This window comes from Thalassophryne amazonica, chromosome 3 (genome assembly GCF_902500255.1).
Source record: "Thalassophryne amazonica chromosome 3, fThaAma1.1, whole genome shotgun sequence".
Lineage (NCBI taxonomy): Eukaryota > Metazoa > Chordata > Actinopteri > Batrachoidiformes > Batrachoididae > Thalassophryne > Thalassophryne amazonica.
The window spans coordinates 127,789,318-127,806,768 of record NC_047105.1 but is presented as its reverse complement, the minus strand read 5'-3'; the positions used below and the strand labels follow the sequence as shown (position 1 = coordinate 127,806,768).

The following is a 17,451-nucleotide window of genomic DNA, read 5'->3' as shown; positions in this document are numbered from 1 at the left end:
TCTCCAGAATTTTTCAATTTCTTCTCTCTCAGGTGGCTGTTGTACTTCTATTGTCATTTGCCAACTTCCTGTACACGAGCCTGGGGTTTTTTGCAAATTGCTTGTGTAACCCAGTGTTAAAAATGAGATTTAAAATATATATATATATATATATATATATATATATATATATATATATATATATATATATATATATATTCCTAAACACTTGGTTAAAAAGAAAAAAAAAATCACAAGAGCATAAATAGTGATAAAATAACAGAAATATAAGTTCATAAATATGTTGACATAAACATGCTAAAAAAGAGTTAAAAAGTTGTAAGCTTAAGTTAAAATGTTGTTTTGATTGACACACTGAGCAACCAATAGCAGTTAAGTCTGGTGTGATATTAACCAATAAGGTCAACGGTTGACCCACGGGGCATTGCACAATGCTGCGCCTTGCTCAGTCTCATCAGACGCTGACCAGAGAACTCCTTGCTCGTGTGTTGTAAGAGCTAACGTGTGGAAATTGGTTTTCTTCTATTGATACAATTGTTGCTTGGTAAGCACAAACCAATGCTATAACTGCCTGAATTATCATACGTTGCATATTTGTGACAAAGCCTTTGTTAAATCTTAAGATACTGAAGTGCCGAGTGCCCACGGAAGCCTCTGGAAACCCCGTAGCCTTGTTAGCACATTGTGCCCTGTATCGGTGAGTCCCATACACAATGAATTGTGCTAACATAGCATGCTAATCTCCGCTAGCATTTTTCACTGTAAAAATGCCATTTTATTAGGCCAAAATTATTATTTGTGTGTTGATTTATTAAATCAGCAATGTAACTAAAAGGTACAATGTAAAGTTTTATGTTTTTGTTGTAAAAGGTTGTATATTTCTGCTCGTTTTGAAGCGACAGTCTATCAGCTAAGCTAAGCTGTTAACATAGTTCTTAAGCACTGGGAACAGTAGCTGGAAAGCAATTCACTGCCACTTTCCTAATCTTTTGGTACATATGATTAGATCGAGAAGCCAACAAGTATTCCAAATACACTTTAAAGGTGTGTTGTGTTATTTTTGATGTGTACTGACTATGCACTCCAAACAATGGAACTAGTATGATTACTGTATTACCACATTCCAACTATTTTATTTGGTATATTGATATGGTAATGATGTAATTGTAAACCTTAGGAATTCAAAATGTTGTACATGTTTTATTTTTGAAAAATGAATGTACACAGTAGTTTATGGGTATTGTAGTTCTATAGTACATATTTTAAGCTACTTTATTCTGACCTTATCCATAGGTCAGGTTTTATGATTGATCAAAGTTCGAATTGCAGACGTGCAAGGGAAGAACGGATCAAGATTTCCAGTACTGGATGGCGAGCCCCAGCCCAAAGAGTCAAATGAATTGGTAGCTTGTAGCCCGACTGGTTACAAACACATTGAACACTGAACGAACCTCTGGAAAAAAAAAAAAAAAAAAACACTTATCAGACTACAACAGGCACTGAAAAAAGACTAAAGGACTATACCCGCGTATATTTTATTTTATTTTGGGTAAAGAGCGCTCTCATTTATTTTTTTGCCATTGTATTGTTAGTTCACATGAGTTCATTGACAATCAATTCTATATAAATAATTCTTCACTTTAAATCAAAGTGTTGTTTATGTCATGTTGATACACCCCTAGGCTCTTACGAATCTATAATCTGTCTGATCCGGCCCATTTCTCCCTTTCCTGCTGGTACATACGGTAGAGGTAAATATATTGCCACTTCCAAATACTATAAAAGGGTCAAGAAAGCACCTTAAGTGTTACACTTGTTTATCTGTTTTGCTTGTATTTTCTTGTCTTTGTTCCTAATTTGTGCAGCAAAAGCTTTCACTAAGGCTTGATGTTCTTGAAGAGCATCATGTCATTTTCTGTAGCTGCAGATGTCTGAATGTGTTGGTTAAACTCAGTTGTAAGAGATGCAGCAGCTGTTGTAAGCCTCTTGGTCTGTGCATTGATGCTGTTCTGTGGAAAACTGTCCACGACCTCATGCAAAGAAGGAAAACGTGTGGTGCTGGACTCCATCTGTGATAAGTGTCTGTAAAAGTTGTAGCTTCTTTCCAAACATCTTGATGTGTGCATGTAGCTGCTCACCACGGCGTCTTTACCATGGAAGTTAACCTTCAGCACATTCAGACACTTTATTCTGTCTGTCATACAGTATACAAATAACGAATGTTTGAGTTCAGTGGTAGGAATATTTCATTTGGTGAAAGATGGAATGTTCTATTCAGCGAGGCACAACATAACATTCCATCTTTTGCCGAAAGAAATAATTCCATTGAAAGAATGAAAAAAATCACTTTGTTTTATATAACGGCTAAAACAACAGGAAAGGGACTTACATTTTGGTCTGCATCACTGGAATTTTGACATGATGTTGGTGACCAGTTAAAGTATGTGTGAAATGTAAAACAAATCCTCCTGATGTACATTTCCACTTTATCAGTTTGATAACTTACTGTTGTCAGGTCAAACTCACCACTCCGATACTTTATCTTCAGGAGCGTTGTGCCTGAACACCAGGAATGGAATCTGATTGTTGACCAGGAGAACATTAAAGAAGACGAGAAGCTGTGGGTAAGTCAGCAGGGAGAGCAGCTTCTGCAGCTGGAGGAGGCAGATCTCACCAAGTTTGGTTTCACTGCCGTCCCTGTGAAGAGTGAAAGTGATCATGAAAAACCAGAGTCATCACAGCTTCATCAAAGCCAAAGTGATGAGAGCACATAGGCTGAGCCTGTAGCTAGCAGCTCATCTGTACACAGAACACTGACAGCAGAAGCTGATGGAGAAAATGATAGAGGACCACAACCAGTCAGCAACTCAGGTCCAAACAGTCATTTACAACCAGTTACCAGTGGCAGAAGTTCAGACAGTTCTGGACCTGAGACTGATGACAGTTTTGACTGGGAACAGACCAGAAAACCTCTGTCATGCTTTAACTGTCCAAAAAATACCAATATTGTTCGCTCAGACAACACTGATGAGAATCAATTTAAAAGCTCTGAATATGGAAACGCATCTGGTCACATGAACAGCTCAGAGCAACAAAAGGAGAGGCAAACAATTGGAAAACCATTTCACTGTTCTGATTGGAGTAAAAGACAGAAACAAGAGCATTCTGAACAAACACATTAGCATTTAGACAGGACAAAAACCATTTGTCTGTTCTGAATGTGGTCGAAGATTTGGACAAAAGTGTGACCTAAAAAAACGCATGATAATTCATACAGGAGAAAAACAATTTGTCTTCTGAATGTGGTCGAAGATTTGGACAAAAGAGCAACCTCAACACATACATGGCAGTTCACACAAGGTCACACAACACCACAAGAAGACCTTATCCGAACAGACCTCAATCACCAAACTGGCAAATAACTTTGGCGGAGAACTCTTACAACAGAGAGAAAGCAGCAATCTGACACCTGCAACAAAACTCGCAAGACAGACCAGAGAACAATACAGCAAAAGAGAATGAAAACATTGAGTGGAGAGATGGAAACAGCACAAAAGAGCCAGACGATTCCAAGAAGAACTTGAAAAGGAATACATTGACAAAGTTGGATCAATGCAGTGGCTGAAAAATGGAGAACTTGGTTTTGATGGAGAAAGAATTCTGATTGGAGCACAAGATCAGGGACTTCTAACAAATGCCTTCAAAAAAATGACAGGGATCTCACAAAATGACAAATGCTGATTCTGTCATACAGCTGTTGAGAGTGTAAACCATCTAACATCAGCATGCCAGATCCTTATGGCAGACGGACATTATACATCCCGACACAAGATCTGTCAATATCTCCACTGGAGAGTATGCAAGGAACTGGAGATGGAAGTCAAGGAAAATGTTTGGGAGCATGAGTCAGCACCAGTCTTGTCCAATGGAAAAGTAACTGTCTCCTACGACAGAGATATCCCAGCAGGAAAACATATCGAAGGAGGTGCCATCAAACCTGATATTGTCATCTGGAACAAGCAAGAGAAAACAGCCAAAATCATCGATGTGACAGTCCTCAATGACTATGGCCTGAATCGAGCTGAAAGGGGAAAGATCACAAAATACCAAGACCTGAAAAATATGAACAACATGGTCATTGAAAGACATTGATATCGTCCCAGTTGTGGTGGTGCCCCCCATAACCTCCTTGGTGGAGGTAACAAATAATGATTGTTTTTACATTCTTTCAATGGAACAAATATTTAATTTGGTGAAAGCTGGAACATACCATTCAACGAGGCGAAGCTGCATTGAATGGTATGTTCCAGCTTTCACCTCATGAAATATTTGTACCATTGAACTCATAAACATTCATTATTTGTATACTGTCAAACCTTCGCATCTTATAACTCAAGACCTGTAAAACTCTAAAAGTTGAAGTTTTTATACTGTTATGTGTCGGACGCAGCTCGGAGAACCGACCAGCGTTTGAAGGACCCAGTATGAAATAAGCAGAGCACGGTACAAAGGCTAACTGAATTTAATACATAACAGTGATAATAACAAAAGATAATATAACAAAAAGGTGCGGTCTGGCGTGGTGCGCTCCCAGCAGTGCTAACGGTCCGGAGCCAGAAGCTGTTTCGGACTCAAGGACCCCGCCGACACCCCCCAGGTGGCCGCAACAACCGAGTCTGTGAAAGAAGGAACCATTATGTGAGTCCACACTCTACACACAGAACACTTAAAGGTGTACAAACAGCAAACACTTCCTGGCTTGATTACTGATCAGCTCCCAACCTGCAGGCATGGAACATCCCGTTCACAAAACTCCACCGCAGTGGAAGCTGATACATGACTAACATACAGCTCAATACAATAAGGTGTGAGGGACACCACATTTACTGACTGTATAACAGTTAGTCACAAAATCTAACGTACCTCAGGAAGTGTGCTGACGAGCGTGAGACCTCACCCCCTCCTCTTTCACAGACTGTGCATCAAACCTGGACATTCTCAGCGTCCGCTGCTGATGAGATGGCTCCCAAGACGACGATCTCACCCGTCTGGTCACAAGGTCGAGTCTCTGGCAAATACACACTGTGCACTCCAGTCTTAAATGCCAACATGCTCCAATCCATCCAGATGCACCTCAGCTGTGAGTCCTGACGAGTCGCAGGTGATCAGGGTGAGGTCCTGACAGCCTCAGCAACACAGCCACTCAGTCCCAAATGCACGCCACCTGGGAGGAAACCAAAAGGCAAACAAACCGGCAGCCAGGCCCCCCCAGCCATACAACATATACAGTAACACTGAGAGGTCAAAGCTCTGTGTGCCAAAACATCATGCATTTCTGACATTTATAAATGCCTTTTTTGTACTGAATTGAATAACCACACTCGTACAGATATGTAGTACTCTTGCTCTTAATGGTCAAGTGGTGTCCAAAAATGGGCTGGTTGATGGGCTGACAGCCATAAAATCAACTTACACTCGTGTCTGTTACCCTTAAGGGCAACTTCCTTGTATTAAACCAGCTGAATTAAAGCTGACTCCACATTATAAGCATGTCATGATTGTTTCATTTCAACTCTACTGCAATAGAGTACAAAGGCAAAATTATAAAAATGTCACTGTCCAATTAAATACGTACCTGACAGCACATGTGTGTTTTGGAGCCAAAATGATGGACTGTAATTTAAGGTTTTGTTTTTTTTTTGTTATTATTGTTGTTACAATCTTTTAAGCAAAATTAGGCCAATGTGTCAATGTAAATCAATGAGACACCAAATGGTGACATCAACACAGTCCAAGCTTGAAGCAACTCTGACACAATGAGGACAGGCTGGAGTATCTTTTCTGTGCCAGACATTTCTACCATGTGTAAGACTGGATTGGCATCTGAAAAGGGCCCAGGCACTTTTTGATCATTTTTGACCATTCAGGTGGAGGTCAGCACGGTAACATAACACTATAGAGTGTAGTTAACTTGTGTAATGTACCTCTGTTCTGTCATTATTTTTGGTCCTTCATTTCCAGTTTCTATGTTGCCCATTCATGAGTGTATGTGTGAGGAGAAGAATGACTTTTTTTTTTTTTTTTTTTTGTAGGCTACGGAAACTTTGAGGAACGAAATAAAAACCGGTATTAACCAGTTACCATTATTTTTAATAAGTGTTTCTGTTCCGGAACATAAAAAAAGAATAAAATTTCTGGTTTTGTTTCTGTTCGATGTAAAACAGGAAAAGTTACCGGTTTTCGTTCCTTGAACCAGTTCAAAGCCCTGCATAAAAGCACATACAATCACTGCAGAAAAGCAAATATAATGGTCATAACAAGCTTCCTCCGCTGTAGATTAAAACGCTTGGAGAAACAAGTGCGTCTTGAGCCTACTCTTGAATGCATCAACAGAAGTGTGCGAATAGTGGGAGATCATTCCAGAGTCTTGGCGTGATGGCCTGCAAAGAGCGATCTCCTCTGGTCTTATAACGGGTATGAGGGACCATGAGGAGATTCGGGTCTAATGACCTCAGAGGGAGTGCAGGGACACAAGTCTCTAATATAAGGGGGAACCTGACCATGCAGAGCTCTGAATGTCAGCACGAGGATTTTAAAATTAAAACGATATCACGCAGGGAGCCAGTGCAGGGCTTTTAAAAGTGGAGTAATATGGCTCCTGTTAGTCCGAGTTAGCAGCCTAGCTGCAGAATTCTGGACCTGCTGCAAGTAAGACAGCTCCTTTTGGTTTAGGCAAGAAAATAAGCTGTTACAGTAATCTAAACGCGAGGAAACAAAGGCATGGATAATCAACTCAAGATAATCATTCGACACAATACTTCTAAGTTTCTATATTTTTCGCAGCTGATAGAAACAATTCCTTGTGAGCTGTTTCGAGTGATGCTCAAGTGACATTTTTTGTCAAAGATAACACCGAGGTTTCTTAGACTCTATTTAACAAACAAGCTCAGGTCACTTACAGTAGTGTTCAGAATAATAGTAGTGCTGTGTGACTAAAAAGATTCATCCAGGTTTTGAGTATATTTCTTATTGTTGCATGGGAAACAAGGTACCAGTAGATTCTCACAAATCCAACAAGACCAAGCATTCATGATATGCACACTCTTAAGGCTATAAAATTGGGCTATTAGTAAAAAAAAAGTAGAAAATGGAGTGTTCACAATGAATAGTAGTGTGGCATTCAGTCAGTGAGTTCATCAATTTTGTGGAACAAACAGGTATGAATCAGGTGTCTGTTTGTCAGTTTGTGAGACGACCCCCAAACTCTGAATTCGAGCCACAGTTCACAGTGAAGACAGTGAAGCATGGTGGTGCAAGCATCATGATATGGGCATGTTTCTCCTACAATGGTGTTGGGCCTATATATCGCATACCAGGTATCATGGATCAATCAATCAATTTTTTTATATAGCGCCAAATCACAACAAACAGTTGCCCCAAGGCACTTTATATTGTAAGGCAAGGCCATACAATAATTATGTAAAACCCCAACGGTCAAAACGACCCCCTGTGAGCAAGCACTTGGCTACAGTGGGAAGGAAAAACTCCCTTTTAACAGGAAGAAACCTCCAGCAGAACCAGGCTCAGGGAGGGGCAGAACCAGGATCAGTTTGGATATGTCAAAATACTTGAAGAGGTCATGTTGCCTTATGCTGAAGAGAACATGCCCTTGAAATGGGTGTTTCAACAAGACAATGACCCCAAGCACACTAGTAAACCAGCAAAATCTTTGTTCCAAACCAACAAAATTAATGCCTCGCAGATGTGAAGAAATCATGAAAAACTGTGGTTATACAACTAAATACTAGTTTAGTCATTCACAGGATTGATTAAAAAAAAGCAGTTTGAACATAATAGTTTTGAGTTTGTAGCGTCAACAGCAGATGCCACTATTACTGTGAACACCCCCTTTTCTACTTTTTTATTTCATAGCCTTAAGAGTGTGCATATCATGAATGCTTGGTCTTGTTGGATTTGTGAGAATCTACTGAATTTGCTGGTACCTTGTTTCCCATGTAACAATAAGAAATATACTCAAAACCTGGATTCATCTTTTTAGTCACATAGCACTACTATTATTCTGAACACTACTGTAGATGCTGAGTGATCCCTGGGATCGCCTCATCAGGGGCAATGACCAGCACTTCAGTTTTTGCTGAATTTAGCTGCAAAGAGTTGGCCCCAAGCCATTGTTTTATCTGCAGGAGGCAATTAGTTAAAGAAGTCAGTTTGTGAATCTCAGAGACATTATAAGAGCAGTACAGCTGGATGTCATCAGCAAATAAATAAGAGACATCATCGAATCCCAGAATTAGCTTTCCTAAGGGAAGGACATAAAGCAAAAACATGTTGAAGATAAACAGCTGGATGGGAGGCTGACAGAACATCAAGCCTTTGTGAAAGCTTTTGCTGCACAGATTAGGAACAAAGACGAGAATAAATGCAAAACAGTTGCAAAACAAGCAGTTTGCAAAAAACCCTAGGGTAGTCTTCAGGAACATGGCAAAGGACACAATAGAAGGACAACAGCCACCAGAGAGAAGAAGTTGAAAAATTCTGGAGACCACTCTTTGAAGACTCAAACAACACCAGGAGGCCGAGTGGATTGAAATAGTAAAACAGAAAAACAAAGACAAACAGCAAATGCCAGCAATTTAATCACTGAAGAGGAGATCTTAGAGCCCTCACCTATTTTTACGTGAAATAAAAAAAGTGAATAAATGAATTTGGTATATTTCAATATAATGAATATTTGTATGTTAAAGAAATTGTATTTCAAATGATTACATTGAACACAAATTTAAACATACTAAAATTATATATGACAGCAATACAGTGCAGGCCCTAACCAATTTGGCACCCTAGCTAAGATTTTTAATGGCGCCCCCAAAAATAGTGCTATTATGTCACACGTCGTAACTGAGACAACAGTGGAAGTCATAAAACACACTACACATTACATTTATGGTCCCGAACGCCCATAATGTTGCAGCACAACAATTTACAGTCTTGGCGATCAGCCTGGTGACTGCTTCATTATTTTTACTTTATCTTTTGTGTTGGAACCCTTTTTCCATCCTCTTTTCTTTTTTTCCCCCTCCTCTGAGCACCAGACAGTTTGGGCCGTATGTCGCAATGACGTAATGACCCGGAAAAGTTCATCGGCAGCGGCGGGCACAGTTCCGCTAACCACTAATTATCGAAGCTAATGTTTTCAATATTGGATTAGCTTTTCAGATATTTTTGAAAACCATCACCGGACTGATTATCTTCCGATAAATTTTGGTCCGATAATTTTTAGACCGCTAATATTTATGAAGTCTGACATCAAAGATTTGAGTGTAGTAGATGGACAGTTTTATCCTCTGCAAACAGAGGAGAGCTAGTTCCAAGAGAAACTTCTCTGTCCTCTGCAGACAAAGGAGAACTGTTCACATAAAAAAAAAAAAAAAATCTCTTGACCCCATACTAGTTCGCTGGCAATATTACCCAAGTCATCCAGAGGCATACAGTTTTATCTTCTGGTTAAAATTTTAACCAAACTAATTTCGGACAAGTTATTTAAATTAACGTCACTTCTGAAGTTTTATAAAGTGAAAATATCAGATATGTTTTAGTTTTAAAGTAATGCACTAATTTTGAAGGTTTTAGTGTGGACATGCTGTGTCCTGTGCATTATGGGTAATCTCAATACATTCACGACAGGAGAAATGCATTTGCGGCGCTCCAATCAGGCTCCATACGGACAACAGCATTCAATCCTTTGTATATTGTGCTTAAAACGCTCGTGAATATACTCTCTGGGTTTATAGATGCCGTTATTGTGTTTGTTTTATGTAAAAATGCCAGAAGCTCAGGTTGCTTCTCCATTGTTTTCAATTGGAATCATTGTGAGCTGCAATCGCTACCTATATGCTCTTTAACGTCTTGCTCGTGTCAAACACTGTCTGCCCTCTTTGTTCCAGAGTAATATATATGTCTGAAATTCACTTTGCATTTATTAAATTCCACGCATCTTAAACATAGTAGACACGGACAGATTATTTATTTGGAATATTTGTTTTAGCAAGTTTTCAGGGTCTCTTCTGCCATCTCCTGGCCAGTAGTGTTCATGGCAGTATTCGTCCTAAGTACTGAGTGTCTGGGCACCAGTAGATGGCACTGTTCTATTTATTTTGACCCCACTTGCAAATGTCTTTTTTTTTAACAAATAAAAAATGTCATATTTTACAAAAGTACATTTAAATGTACAAACTAAAGATGACCTTTGTTACCATTCTTGCTGTTTTTACCCCATAACATTCAGTCATAGATAGTCCAAACTATACCTTATTGCAATATTTATGTTCAGACAAATAATGTGGTATAGCTTTCAATATCATTGGAGTATTTTTAAATTTTGACCCTTGTGAAATTCTTCAATTGACCCCTACCTGGCCGCCTACTGAAAATTCAAGTGGACAGTTTTTTTCAAAGAGTAATGTCTAAGGAGTATTTGTGCTAACTTTGGTGTTTGTTTCCAGATTTGAAGGATTCCTCTGTACATATTCTGTTATCTGCTGCACTACTGCTAAAAAACATCTGATCATCCTTATTATTTTAGCCAAATTTCACATACACACCAGCAATTTTTTAAAATCAAAAACCCAATTTTGTTGTTTTTCTGGCTTATTTTTAAATGTTATTTGGAGACTTTAAAATATTGCTTGAACAAAATACCTGTAAAAATCAAAACACTGAGAATTTAACTTCTAAAATGTCTTAATGTATCCCTGTTATGGAAGATCTTTATTTTAGTGCCTTTCTTTGTTATATATGCACACTTCAGTGATCTTCATGAATGATCTACACTTGTGTATGCCATTGTTCAGTTTAACTTGTATTGGTCATATTTGTGTAAATAAATAGTCATATATATATATATATATATATATATATATATATATATATATATATATATATATATATATATATATATATATATATATATATATATATATATATATGCCACTTGAATTGAAATCCAGAAAGAGCTGACTTTCATCCTTTGACATACTTCTGTATTTTTTAAAGAGGATTCAAGTCGTGAAAACAGCAAGGTGATGTTGGGAAAGTGTAGGAACACGGACCCACAACAGGGGGCGCAAATGAACGGACAATGGAGTAAGTCAAAATAACAACGCTTTACTGTTGTGAATGTGCACAACGAATACAACCAATTACAGAATTGGACAAAAGTCAATACACAAAGGTGTCGTGTGGGCAGGCTCGAAGATAGGAGACGCCTCTCCAAGGTAAGACCGGAACCACACGGCTTCCTCCGCCACAGGTCCCCGAGTATACTGGAGCCGCCAAGTCCCGAACTCCCAGGTGGCCACTGCCTCCGCGTGTCGGACCTGGTACTGCTGGCGAGGGAAAAAGAACAGTTAGATGGGGGCGCGTTTGCACCCAGAACTCCGAACGGCAGGAAAGGTACCTCCACCTCTCGTTGGAACAGTAACCAATAACTAGCTCAGTCAAATGCTGTGTACTCAGTAGGCTTTGATACGTCACCTCTCTGGTAGAAACGATATCTCGGCAATGAGGTGGAGATGCCGTCCTGCTGATATACCTGACTGATGATTGCTGTCAGCTGTCTCAGGTGATGGGTGACAGCTGTCACCTTGGCTGCTCCTGTGAGGCGGCGGCGCCCTCTGGTGCCTGGAGCCCGCACTCCAGGCAGGGCGCCCTCTGGTGGTGGCGGGCCAGCAGTACCTCCTCTTCAGCGGCCCACACAACAGGACCCCCCCCTCAACGGGCGCCTCCTGGCGCCCGACCGGGCTTGTCCGGGTGGCGACGGTAGAAGTCGGCCAGGAGGGCCGGGTCCAGGATGAAGCTCCTCTTCACCCAGGAGCGTTCTTCAGGGCCGTACCCCTCCCAATCCACCAGATATTGAAAGCCCCGGCCCATCCGTCGGACGTCCAACAACCGGCGCACTGTCCAAGCCGGCTCGCCATCGATGATCCGGGCAGGAGGTGGCGCCGGACCGGGTGTACAGAGGGGCGAGGTGTGATGGGGCTTGATTTTTGACACATGGAATACTGGATGGATCCGCAGTGAGGCTGGAAGCTGAAGCCTCACTGCGGCGGGATTGATGACCTTGAGAATTTTAAACGGACCTATGTACCTGTCTTGGAGTTTTGGGGAGGCCACTTGCAGTGGAATGTCCTTGGTGGACAACCACACTTCCTGCCCGGGGCGATACGTAGGGGCCGGGGACCGCCGCCGGTCTGCATGGGTCTTCGCCCTCATCCGGGCCTTCAGCAAAGCAGAACGGGCGGCACGCCACACCCGACGGCACTTCCGCAGGTGGGCCTGGACCGAGGGCACACCGACCTCTCCCTCAACCACCGGGAACAACGGGGGCTGATACCCCAAACACACCTCAAAGGGGGAGAGGCCGGTGGCTGATGACACTTGACTGTTGTGGGCGTACTCGATCCAGGCCAGATGAGTACTCCAGGCCGCCGGGTGCGCGGCTGTCACACAACGCAGTGTTTGCTCCATTTCTTGATTGGCCCGCTCTGCTTGCCCGTTGGTCTGGGGGTGATACCCGGACGAGAGACTGACCGTGGCCCCCAGTTCCCGGCAAAAGCTCCTCCAGACATGCGAGGAGAACTGGGGACCGCGATCGGAGACGATGTCTGATGGTATTCCATGCAGGCGGACGACGTGGTGGACCAGGAGGTCCGCTGTCTCCTGGGCCGATGGGAGCTTCGGGAGGGCCACGAAGTGGGCCGCCTTGGAGAATCGGTCCACTATCGTGAGGATCACGGTGTTTCCCTGGGACGGCGGGAGGCCCGTGACAAAATCCAGGCCGATGTGGGACCAGGGGCGATGAGGCACGGGCAGCGGCTGTAGCAGTCCCGGAGCCTTGCGATGGTCGGCCTTGCCCCTGGCACAGGTGGTGCAGGCCTGGATATAATCCCGGACGTCGGCCTCCAGGGACGCCCACCAGAAGCGCTGCCGGACAACTGCCACGGTTCTTCGCACCCCTGGGTGACAGGAGAGCTTGGAGCCGTGACAGAAGTCCAGGACTGCAGCCCTAGCCTCTGGTGGGACGTAAAGTCTGTTCTTTGGTCCAGCCCCGGGGTCCGGGCTTCGTGCCAGGGCCTCCCGGACGGTTCTCTCTACGTCCCAGGTGAGGGTGGCCACGATAGTGGACTCCGGGATGATGGGTTCCGGTGGATCCGACAACTCCGCCTTGACCTCGTCTTCGTGTACCCGGGACAAGGCATCCGACTTCTGGTTCTTGGTCCCGGGCCGGTAGGTGATGCGGAAGTCAAAACGGCCGAAGAACAGTGACCAGCGGGCTTGCCTGGGATTCAGCCGCTTGGCGGTCCTGATATATTGCAGGTTCCGGTGGTCAGTGAAAACCGTGAATGGCACGGACGTTCCCTCCAACAGGTGTCTCCACTCTTCAAGAGCCTCTTTCACCGCAAGGAGTTCTCGGTTGCCGACGTCATAGTTCCGTTCAGCCGGGGTCAACCTGCGGGAAAAATAGGCACACGGATGAAGGACCTTATCGGTCTTCCCACTCTGGGACAGCACAGCTCCTATCCCTGAGTCTGAGGCATCCACTTCAACCACTAACTGGCGACTAGGATCGGGCTGCACCAGAACGGGTGCAGACGAGAAGCGCCGTTTCAACTCCTTGAACGCGGCATCGCAACGATCCGACCAGGTGAAGGGGACTTTTGGTGAGGTCAGGGCTGTCAGGGGGCTAACAACTTGGCTGTAGCCCTTAATGAACCTCCTGTAGAAATTTGCAAAGCCGAGGAACTGTTGCAGCTTCCTACGGCTTGTGGGTTGGGGCCAGTCTCTCACCGCTGCAACCTTGGCCGGATCAGGAGCGACGGAGTTGGGGGAGATGATGAACCCCAGGAAGGACAAAGAGGTGCGGTGAAACTCACACTTCTCGCCCTTAACAAACAGCCGGTTCTCCAATAACCGCTGCAGGACCTGACGTACATGTCGGACATGAGTCTCAGGATCTGGAGAAAAGATGAGTATGTCGTCTAGATATACGAAGACGAATCGGTGCAGGAAGTCCCGCAAGACATCATTAACCAATGCTTGGAACGTCGCGGGAGCATTTGTAAGACCGAACGGCATGACCAGGTACTCAAAATGACCCAACGGGGTGTTAAATGCCGTCTTCCACTCGTCTCCCTTCCGGATCCGAACCAGGTGATACGCATTCCTAAGATCAAGCTTGGTGAATATCTTGGCTCCATGCAGCGGCGTGAACACCGAATCCAACAAGGGTAAGGGGTATCGGTTACGAACCATGATTTCGTTCAGCCCCCTGTAATCAATGCATGGACGTAATCCGCCATCCTTTTTCCCCACAAAAAAGAAACCCGCACCCATCGGGGAGGTGGAATTCCGGATCAACCCGACAGCCAAAGAGTCCCGGATGTAGGTCTCCATTGATTCGCGTTCAGGTCGTGAGAGGTTGTACAGCCTGCTGGACGGGAACTCAACGCCTGGAACCAAATCAATGGCACAATCATACGGGCGGTGCGGGGGAAGGGTGAGTGCCAGATCCTTGCTGAACACCTCCGCAAGGTCATGGTACTGCACCGGCACCGTCCCTAGATTGGGCGAGGCTCTGACCTCCTCCCTGGCCTGGGAACCGGGAGGAACCGAGGAACCTAAACATACCCGATGGCAGGTCTCGCTCCACTGGACCACTACCCCGGACGGCCAATCGATCCGGGGATTGTGTTTCAACATCCAGGGAAAACCTAAAATCACACGGGAGGTGGCCGGAGTTACAAAAAACTCGATCTCCTCCCGGTGATTCCCCGACACCACCAGAGTTACTGGTGGTGTCTTGTGAGTGATTGGAGGGAGTAGGGAGCCATCTAGTGCCCGTACCTGCACAGGCGAGGTAAGTGCCACCAGAAGGAACCCTATCTCCCTGGCCCATTTGCTATCAAGCAAATTCCCTTCTGAGCCCGTGTCCACCAGTGCTGGGGCCTTCAGGGTTAAATCCTCATAAAGGATTGTAACTGGGAGTCGTGTGGCGATGTGGGTGTGTCCCACGTGCACGTCTCGGCCCCCCCCTAGCCCAGTGTCTAGGGGCGGGCGTTGGTGTTTAACCGCTTCGGGGCAGTCTCGTACCTGATGCTCAATCAAGCCACAAACAAAACACGCTCCGCGGGCCAGCCTCCTCTGTGTGGCCGGTGCCCTAAATGTTGCCCTACTCGTGTCCATAGCTTCGTCAGCAGGGGGAGCTGTGATCGCACGGAGCGCAGGGGCCGTGGAGCGTGGGGAGGGCGGAACGCGGTTGGAACCGGAAGGGAGAGGGACGACGTGTGCCTGGCCACGCCCTTCGTCTCGTTCCCGACGGCGCTCATTTAACCGATTGTCTAATCGTATGACAAGATCGATAAGCCCATCCAAATCCCGCGGTTCGTCCTTAGCCACCAGGTGCTCCTTGAGGACCAATGACAGTCCGTTTACGAAGGCGGCGCGGAGGGCAGTGTTATTCCAGCCGGACCTCGCAGCCGCGATGCGGAAGTCGACTGCATAGGCAGCTGCGCTCCGGCGCCCCTGTCTCATTGACAGCAGCACGGCTGAAGCGGTCTCTCCTCTATTTGGGTGATCGAACACTGTTCTGAGCTCCCTTACAAACCCATCATATGTCAGAAGGAGCCGTGAACTTTGCTCCCAGAGCGCTGTAGCCCAAGCGCGTGCCTCACCACGAAGCAGATTTATCACATAAGCTACTTTGCTAGCGTCGGTCGCGTACATGACGGGACGCTGTGCGAAGACGAGCGAACACTGCATAAGGAAATCCGCGCACGTCTCCACACAGCCTCCGTACGGCTCCGGGGGGCTTATGTATGCTTCAGGGGATGGTGGGGGGGGTCGTTGGACAACCAGTGGAACGTCGCTGTCACGCACAGGGTCTACGGGAGGGAGAGCCGCAGCGGCGCCCGGAGGGCGCGCTTCCACCTGCGCGGCGAGAGCCTCCACCCTGCGGTTCAGGAGGGCGTTCTGCTCGGTCATTAAATCTAACCGAGTCGTGAAAGCGGTGAGGATCCGCTGCAACTCACCGATTACCCCTCCTGCGGACGCCTGTGCGCCTTGTTCTTCCATTGGCCGTTCAACAGCCGGTTGACGCCCCTCGGGATCCATGACGCTGGCCGAGATATCCTGTTGGGAAAGTGTAGGAACACGGACCCACAACAGGGGGCGCAAATGAACGGACAATGGAGTAAGTCAAAATAACAACGCTTTACTGTTGTGAATGTGCACAACGAATACAACCAATTACAGAATTGGACAAAAGTCAATACACAAAGGTGTCGTGTGGGCAGGCTCGAAGATAGGAGACGCCTCTCCAAGGTAAGACCGGAACCACACGGCTTCCTCCGCCACAGGTCCCCGAGTATACTGGAGCCACCAAGTCCCGAACTCCCAGGTGGCCACTGCCTCCGCGTGTCGGACCTGGTACTGCTGGCGAGGGAAAAAGAACAGTTAGATGGGGGCGCGTTTGCACCCAGAACTCCGAACGGCAGGAAAGGTACCTCCACCTCTCGTTGGAACAGTAACCAATAACTAGCTCAGTCAAATGCTGTGTACTCAGTAGGCTTTGATACGTCACCTCTCTGGTAGAAACGATATCTCGGCAATGAGGTGGAGATGCCGTCCTGCTGATATACCTGACTGATGATTGCTGTCAGCTGTCTCAGGTGATGGGTGACAGCTGTCACCTTGGCTGCTCCTGTGAGGCGGCGGCGCCCTCTGGTGCCTGGAGCCCGCACTCCAGGCAGGGCGCCCTCTGGTGGTGGCGGGCCAGCAGTACCTCCTCTTCAGCGGCCCACACAACAGGTGATGGAACAATATTTTTTGAGAAATCGGTCATTTTTGACAACAAGAAGCCTGTTTATCTTGCACTTCCACAGTAAGAGCCTGTATTTCAAGCCTTTGAGTTTTCTGCAGACCTGGCAGAGGTCATCAGTCTGTCCATCGAACATCCCAGACAGAAGATTCAAATCTGGACATTTTCTGTATGAATGTGACCCCAAACCCAGAATTAACATGGTCACACTCTGGACAACAGCAGAATTGTGTCTCAACAGTGTGGAATAAAAGAAAAGTAATTTGATCAAATGTGAACAGTCACGGTGCAAAACTGCAAATATTAAAGTTTATTTGTAATTTCTTTACATGTAATATTGTTCTGGTGAAGCACCTTCAGAAAAGCTTATTGACGACAAAAAATTCATTTTAGAAAGTTGAACCCAACTACAAACAGATTAAGCCTTGAATAAAGACTTTCATTAAAGCCAAGAAATTTTTATATGTTAATACTATTTGATTTCTGTCCGATGTGACATTTTGTCTTGTGGTTCAGTAACACATGGAGCTGTCCCTTGGTGGCAGCTGGAGCCAAGT

General features: G+C 45.1%; 1 long non-coding RNA gene across 1 annotated transcript; it reads left to right on the top strand.

Annotated features, from left to right (window-relative positions):
• The first annotated feature begins 466 nt into the window (after nucleotides 1-466).
• Nucleotides 467-1,672, top strand: LOC117507589. Its single transcript, XR_004559774.1, has 3 exons — nucleotides 467-544; nucleotides 624-697; nucleotides 1,294-1,672. It is a non-coding gene; the product is annotated as an uncharacterized LOC117507589 (long non-coding RNA).
• Nucleotides 1,673-17,451: the final 15,779 nt, after the last annotated feature.